This window comes from Miscanthus floridulus, chromosome 10 (genome assembly GCF_019320115.1).
Source record: "Miscanthus floridulus cultivar M001 chromosome 10, ASM1932011v1, whole genome shotgun sequence".
Lineage (NCBI taxonomy): Eukaryota > Viridiplantae > Streptophyta > Magnoliopsida > Poales > Poaceae > Miscanthus > Miscanthus floridulus.
In genome coordinates, this window is record NC_089589.1 from 55,209,154 (window position 1) to 55,217,323 (window position 8,170).

Consider the following 8,170-nt stretch of genomic DNA (forward strand, 5'->3'; position numbering starts at 1 on the left):
GATGAACAGAGAGATGTGAAACTCAATTCCAGTTTTAATCATTCGTAGCTTATTTCAGAATATGTTCTTCCTGTATTCGGTTACCATCGGCACCTTGGGTGCTAACACCTGGTATCAGACGTCTCGTCCCAATCTTGGCCAAATCCGCACCACCACCGCCCCCTCTTCCGCCACCCCCAAATCGGCATCACCACTACACCCGGCTCAATCGCGCTCGCGGCGCCATGGAGCCGTCCTTGAAGCACATCCTCGACGCGCTCAATGCCCGCTTCGACGAGTTCAACCGCTGCCTCGACGACCGCGACCGCGCTTTTGCCGACCGCACCGGCTCCGTCGACTCCCGTTTCGCCACCCTGGAAACCTCCATCTCCACCCAAGCTATCGGACTCGAGAAGCGCTTGGAGGGGATCGAGTCGCGGCTTCCGGATCCGGTGTCTGCGTCCGTCGAACACCGCCTTGCCTCCCTCGAAGCCTCCTTCGCCGTCGGTCCCGGTCACCGCCACACCACTCTGGAGCCTACCACCGACGTGCCCATCAAGCCGGAGTTCGATCCGCGGCGCGGGCGCGGTCGAGAAGGTCTCGGCCGATCTGGCAGCGTGGCGCCCAGGCGTGGACGGCGTCCTGGATGACATCCAGAAGGACGTCCAGAAGCTGGTGAAGACCCTCGACCGTCAGGTGTTCGACGATTCGTCTCGCCGGCCGGTCACTCTTCATTCATCACCGGCGGCGACCGTGTCGGCCTCGGCAGCCGGTCCGCATTCCTCACCGCCCAACGGGCACCGCGTCGACCTCAACCCACGGGATGCTAGGTCCGGAGTCGTCACGACTTGGACCCATGTCCCGGCCAATGGTATGCTTCCTGATCCTCAATCTCGTATTTCGGTATATGACTTCCGCCCGCCTCCTGCCGTTGTTCATCCACGCCCGCCGCCTGATCCAGTTTATCATCCACCTTCTCATCTGTTTCACCCTCCTCCGCCACCCCATCCAAATTTTCATCACAGACCCCTCTATCCCCACAATTCCCCTCCTATACCAACAGTTTACCCTCCTTATCCTGAGCCCAACCGCCCCAATCAGCTCACTGGCAGACTTCCTAAACTTCCCTTTCCAACGTTCGATGGCGTTAACCCGAAACGTTGGCGATCCCTCTATGAGAAGTATTTCCTTACGTATGCTGTCGATCCATCTCTCTGGATTGGTCTGGTTGAACATTATATGGAAGGACCAGCAGCCATTTGGTACCAATCTATAGCCCCACAACTACCCTCGGCTACTTGGGACTCATTCTACCAATGGCTTCACGAACGATTCGATCGTGACCAACATGAGCATCTCCTTCGTCAAATGTTCAGTATCCGCCAACAGACCTCTGTCACAGCTTATGTCACTGCTTTCTCCCAGTTGGTCGATCAGCTCATCTCATATTCTCCTAATGCTGACCCACTATTTTTCACTCAGCGTTTCATTGATGGCCTTCGTTCTGACATTAGAGCTGTAATTCTAGTTCAACGTCCCCACAATTTCGATACTGTTGTTCGTCTCGCATTACTGCAGGAAGAGGTGGGCACAGCTCCTAGTCTACGAGCCTAGCATGGAGGTGATTGGTCGGCTGCCTTTCGCCCATGACTGTCAGCTGCCGCTGCGTCTCCACTGCCGCTGCCTCCGCCTCCACCACGGGCTGACAAGCCGGCAGGGCCAGTTGCTGTTGCTCCGACTGCTCAGACCAACAATCATACAATGGCGGCTGTCAAAGCTTATCGGAGGGCCTTGGGTCTGTGTTTCAAATGCAACGCCAAGTGGAGTAAGGATCATGTCTGTGCCCCTGAGGTCCTGCATGCAGTAGATGCTCTCTGGGAGTCCATTTCTTCAGAAGATTCGTTGGCTGATTCAGTTGAAGAGTTTCCACATCCGGAGCAGTGTTGCTTAGCTCTCTCCAAGTCTGCATTGTCTGGTGTGCCAACTTCCCGCTCCATCTGCTTCGCCGGTTTGTTGCAGTCCATACCAGTGCAGATCCTGGTCGATTCAGGCAGTTCATCCTCTTTTGTGAATCAAGCTTTGGTTCCTCGTTTGATGGGTGTGGTTTTAGTCCTAGTGTCTACTTCTGTCTTGGTTGCTGGTGGGACTCAGCTTACCACCTCAGCTGTTCTGCTTCAAGTGCCCTGGTCAGTGGGTGCATGTTCTTTTCAGTCTGACTTCAGGGTGCTACCACTGGGTACCTTTGATGTGGTGATTGGTATGGACTGGCTAGCAGCTCACAGTCCCATGCAGATTCATTGGCAGGACAAGTGGATGGCGATACCATACAAGGGCCAGATCACTGTGTTGCAGGGGCTTCCAACTGCATTTCCTCAGCAACTGTTGCTTCATATTGCTTCATTGGATGCCGCTCAGAGCGCTGAGCAGGAATTGCAGCCATTGCCGGTTGAGATACAGTCGCTGTTGGAGACTTATTCTGATCTGTTCGAGCCACCCACTTCCTTGCCACCTTCCAGAGCCTATGATCATGAGATTCCTCTGATTCCTGGAGCAGTTCCTGTCATGGTGAGACCGTATCGGTACCCACCAAAGCTCAAGGACGAGATTGAGCAACAGGTGCAAGAAATGTTGTCACAAGGGTTGATTCGCCACAGCCAGAGCTCATTTTCTTCTCCAGTGCTCTTAGTTCGGAAAAAGGATGGTGGCTACCACTTCTGTGTGGATTTCCGTCACCTCAACGCCTTGACAGTAAAGTCCAAGTTTCCTGTACCGGTATTTGATCAACTCATGGATGAGTTAGCACATGCCCGCTGGTTTTCTACCCTGGACCTCCGGGCCGGCTTCCATCAGATTCTGTTGCGGGAGGGTGAGGAATTCAAAACGGCCTTTCAAACCCATCTTGGTCAGTACGAGTTCCGGGTGATGGCATTTGGACTCACAGGAGCACCAGGTACCTTCCAAGGTGCGATGAATGCCACTCTTGCTCCTGGACTACGGAAGTTTATCATTGTCTTTTTTGATGATATATTGGTGTTCAGTTCTTCCTTTGAGTCTCATGTCCAGCATCTTCGCCAAGTTTTTGATTGGCTCCGCCGTGATCAATGGAAACTAAAAAAATCCAAATGCACTTTTGCCAGGCAGTCTATATCTTACCTCGGCCATGTTATTAGCGCAGCTGGTTTATCTACTGATCCAGCAAAGGTTCGTGCTGTGGCAGACTGGCCAGTACCGTCCAATATCCGAGAGCTTCGTGGTTTTCTTGGACTGGCAGGGTATTATCAGAAATTCGTCCGTCATTTCGGTATCATCGCTAAGCCATTGACTGAGTTGCTCAAGAAGGATCAAGTCTTTGTTTGGACTCCTGCTCATGCTGAAGCCTTTGCATTGCTTAAAACTGCTCTCTGTTTAGCCCCAGTCCTAGCTCTTCCAGATTTCTCTCAGCCTTTTCATATAGAGACTGATGCTTCCGGTTACGAGATTGGAGCTGTTTTGCAGCAAGGTGGTCATCCTCTGGCCTTTATCAGTAAACCACTAAGCAAGCGGAATCAAGGTCTCACTGTCTATGAGAAGGAATACTTGGCAATCCTATTGGTAGTAGACCATTGCCGTCATTACCTTCTCCAAGCTGAGTTTTATATTCACACCGATCATCAAAGTCTAACACACCTCAACGATCAACGCTTGCATACAGCATGGCAGCAAAAGGTGTTTGCTTGGTTAATGGGGCTCCAATACAAGATCCTGTACAAGAAGGGAACCGAGAACGGCGCGGCTGATGCCTTGTCTCGGCGTCGCCATCTCGAGCCTCTAATGGCTATCTCCTCTATTACACACCAGTGGTTGGAAGCAGTAGTGCTTAGCTATCATGCTGATGCTGCAGCTACCAAGCTGCTGTCACACTTGGCTGTCAATCCGGAGGCTGTTCCTCACTACTCGCTGGTCCAAGGTGTCATTCGATACAAAGGACGTATTTGGTTGGGATCCAGTAAAGCCATTCAGCAACAAGTCTTGCAAGCCTTTCATGCTAGCCCGTTGGGAGGTCACTCCGGTGCCCCAGCCACTTACTCCAGACTGAAACGTTTGTTTTTCTGGACTGGCATGAAAGCTGATGTCTGGCACATGGTGCAGTCCTGTTCCGTTTGTTTACAGGCTAAACCTGACCGAGCCAGATACCCGGGTCTTCTACAGCCGCTGCCGGTTCCTACCAACTCCTGGGCGATCATTTCCATGGATTTTGTCGAAGGGCTACCATCATCAGGTGCTGCCAATGCTATTTTGGTCGTTGTCGATAAGTTTTCCAAGTTTGCTCATTTTATTGCATTGAAGCACCCATTCACGGCCAAGACAGTGGCTCAGCTGTTCCTCGATAATGTATACCGTCTGCATGGCATGCCAACTTCCATCATTTCGGATCGCGACAAGATCTTCACCAGTCAGTTTTGGCAGGCTCTGTTTAAGGAAGCTGGCACTTCTCTCCGCCTCAGCTCGTCTTACCACCCGCAGACTGACGGACAAACAGAACGGGTAAACCAATGCCTTGAGACCTTTCTCCGCTGTTTTGCTCACTCCTGCCCTTCTCAATGGCATAAATGGTTATCACTCGCGGAGTATTGGTATAATACGTCCTTACATTCAGCTTTGGGCAAGTCACCTTTTGAGGTCCTACATGGCTGTACTCCTAGGCACATGGGTCTCGATGTGGAATCAGTTGATCCTGTCCCAGATCTGCAATCATGGCTCGCTGGTCGCAGACACATGCAGGAGCTCATCCAGCAACACTTGCTGCGTGCTCAAGACCGAATGAAGCGTCAAGCCGACAAAGGTCGTTTCGAGAGAGTGTTTTCAGTGGGTGATTCGGTGTTCTTAAAGTTACAGCCCTATGTGCAGTCTTCTCTGTTGCGCCACGCCAATCACAAGCTGTCCTTCCGCTTCTTTGGGCCTTTCAAAATTCTTGAGAAGATTGGACCTGTGGCTTACAGATTGGAGTTGCCACCATCATCAACTGTTCACCCGGTTTTCCATGTGTCCCAGCTCAAGTTTTCTCCAGGTGCTCAACAGGTATCAACTACCTTGCCATCTACCTTACAGACCTTCCAAGTTCCACTTCGTGTTCTACAGCGTCGCTGGAGTTCGGGCGATCATCCACTGGAGCAGGGTCTCATACAGTGGTCCCACACACCGCCGGAGTTGGCTACCTGGGAGTCCCTTGTCACCTTGCGACAACAGTTTCCGCGTGCGCCGGCCTGGGGACATGCCGGCTCTGAAGACCCGGGGACTGTCAGCAGCTCGGACCCGGCGGCACCTGATCAAGAAGATACCACTCCCAGCTTGACAACCGGCCTACTTCCTAACAGGCCCAAGAGAATCATGAAGCCCAACTCGTTGGTGACTGGCCCATCCTGGGTTAACTAGGAACCTTGTATAAGTAGCAAGAGGAGGGAGAAAGAGGGATGAACAGAGAGATGTGAAACTCAATTCCAGTTTTAATCATTCGTAGCTTATTTCAGAATCTGTTCTTCCTGTATTCGGTTACCATCGGCACCTTGGGTGCTAACAGGCCGCTTATCACATCACGGCGGTGAGCAACGGCGTCTCACCGTCGGCATTGATGGCGGTGAGTAGAGGAAGAGACTGCTTGAGCGTCAGGACGTCCTTGCAGAATCTCTCGTGGCCATGGATGCAGGAGATGTGGAGACACATGTTCCCGCGTGGAGTTGTTCTAAGTAGCACAGCCGGATCTTGTGAAACCAACCAACCAGGACCAGGCGCTGCATTATTATTTAGATCAAAGACATTTCACCCCGCTTTACTGAAAGCTTAACAAAAGCCCGCAATCTTGTGCCATCTAAAAGACAGATCTCTAACACCATCTCAACACAGAGCTCAACTCATCTCAAAAGCATACCAAAGTCTACTGAGAGATAAACGAAAGGAAAGCTATCTAAACTGCATTATTATAGAGTTTCCAGTTGTGGCCGCTTCCAGAAGATGCATGTCCATTGCAGATGCTCTTGATGAATCAGTAGTTGCTCCTTCTAACCAACTATTCGAACCTGCATCCTCTTCCATCGAACACAAATGTTCGCAAAACTTTTGAATTAGTTGTTGTAGAAAACGACAGACCACGTTGGGGTTGGGGGGGGGGGGGGGGGGGGGGGGGGGGGGGGGGCGCATAAATTGTTTGGAGGTTTGGACTCAAAGTCCGTTTCGTCTTTGAACTAGTCGCTGAATTTGAAATACCCTCGCAAACTTTAATACTGGACAACATACATACCTAATGATGACTGCAATGAGCCTAATCTTTGTAAACCGACATCTGGGCACAAAGGCTTTAAACAAATATCTGCGTAGAAAAGCAACCAAGTCCGCAACCAGGTTCCATGCTGAGCATATTTGAAAAGAAATGTTGGATCTGTTGGTAAGAAGAAAATGAATAAATCCACTGACTTGGCTGATATTTCAGATCTCAAATTTTGTCCGAGAAAGCCAAAAAAGATGAGGTGGTTATCAGAACTCACAGGCTCTCACCAGGTAGGTGGTTCTGCGGATGCTGTTCGAGTTGACCATGCAAACACTATTGATCTCTGAAAGGACGATAAAAGCAAAATGCCATTTGAGGCAGGAAATAATAATGACACTTCTGTTAGCACACAGAAAGTAGGTGAAACACAATCAAGAGCTGTCAAGAACATTGTGAATCACAAAGGAGTAGACAAGGTTGATGGTGGATCTTCTCTAATGAACTGGATGAAAACATTCATAATAAGAAAATCAAAAGCACAGAAAAAAGGACCCAGGACACAAGTTCTAGTAGTTATTTGTGTTTATACCACTAGAACTTGTGTGTAGGGTTGTAGGTAGCTTGGCAAAGAAATTCCAGTGTCATACACACAAATAGCTAGTTTGGGATAGCGAGTGAGCAAGTCAGCGAATCCCAAATGACATACACTTTCTTTATAATCTAGTATGATGTATTATTTTACATTCAAGCAATCGAAAAACACACTGAATTTTTTCTTGTTTCTCTGGATAACTGGATATTATGAAATATTCACTTTTATTCATCATCACAGGTTTCTCTTGGTAAACATAAGATCTAGCATGGTCTAGACTCTGTTAGCAGAATAAACCTAAGAATAAGAAGCAAGGAAAGCCAAAGATGCATGAGAAACATAATGTGCTAGATGCATCCCCATGGACATTGTTGAACTTCTTGCCAGAAATCATCATGAGACGGTTGATAACTGACACCATTTTTTTGGAAAACAGTCATACTTGACCCGAGATAGCTGCAATTGATTGTGTGGAGATTGCCGCCAAGGACAGTCCAATTGATATATCAACAGAGCTTGACACTAATTTCCAAAAATCTGTGGCCATGGATGGAGATGTGGAGGCAGGTGTTCCCTGAGGAGTAGCTGCAAGGAGCATGCTTGGATTCTGCGAAGCCATGTTCTTCATTGACACCTCATCACCTGATATGGCTGCTACCAGGAGCGATCGGTCCATCATCTGGAGTCGTCGGTCCCAAGTTCTCGATGAGGTAAAAGGTCCTAGTTTGGATCAGATGCGGAAGATTAAACAAATGGGTGGAATGCTCTCTAATTATAGTGAATAATAACAAGATATACTGAGAGATATGGTGTGCACACGCACCTCAAGCAAAAGCAGAGAGCAGGAAACAGATGCAGAGGGCAACCAAGTGATGTTTCAAGGTGAAACAAGAACTTGAAAAGATTATGAGTGACCAACTCAGCCTTGATTCACCACGTATGATGCTAAGAGGTTTCAGTCCACTCAACTCAGTTTGCCAAGTCAAAAGTCCATGCTTGAAGCCCAGCCACATAAATTTTCACCAGTTGGGCACTATGGTTGTCCCACTCACTGTGACCAACTAGTCAAGAAACAGGAGTATTTTATAGCTAATATGCGCAGTCAAAAGGAAAATACAGAAAGAGACTTTAACTTGTTATTTCAGCACATGATTTTTCGTCAACCTTGAACAAAGTTATAAACTTTCGGAGTCATTGCAGCCTGCAAGTTATATGGAAATTTTCAGACTACCCAGAAAAAGTCATCCTGAACTAAGGAACCACTGAATATTTACCATAACGTTATATTAAACCACTTAGTAAGGAGTTACTATAATCTCGTAAAATAATATAGTAATTATCGTAACTCAAAGTGGCTA

General features: G+C 48.8%; 1 long non-coding RNA gene across 2 annotated transcripts; it reads right to left on the reverse strand.

Annotated features, from left to right (window-relative positions):
- Window positions 1–5,765: 5,765 nt before the first annotated feature.
- LOC136490271 (uncharacterized) lies at window positions 5,766–7,765 on the reverse strand. Of its 2 annotated transcripts, none has more exons than XR_010767572.1 (4): window positions 7,636–7,765; window positions 6,498–7,532; window positions 6,254–6,391; window positions 5,766–6,032 (listed from the first exon to the last, which is right to left on the reverse strand). It is a non-coding gene; the product is annotated as an uncharacterized lncRNA (long non-coding RNA). The 2 variants fall into 2 exon arrangements; XR_010767573.1 differs by having other exon boundaries at window positions 5,766–6,041.
- Window positions 7,766–8,170: the final 405 nt, after the last annotated feature.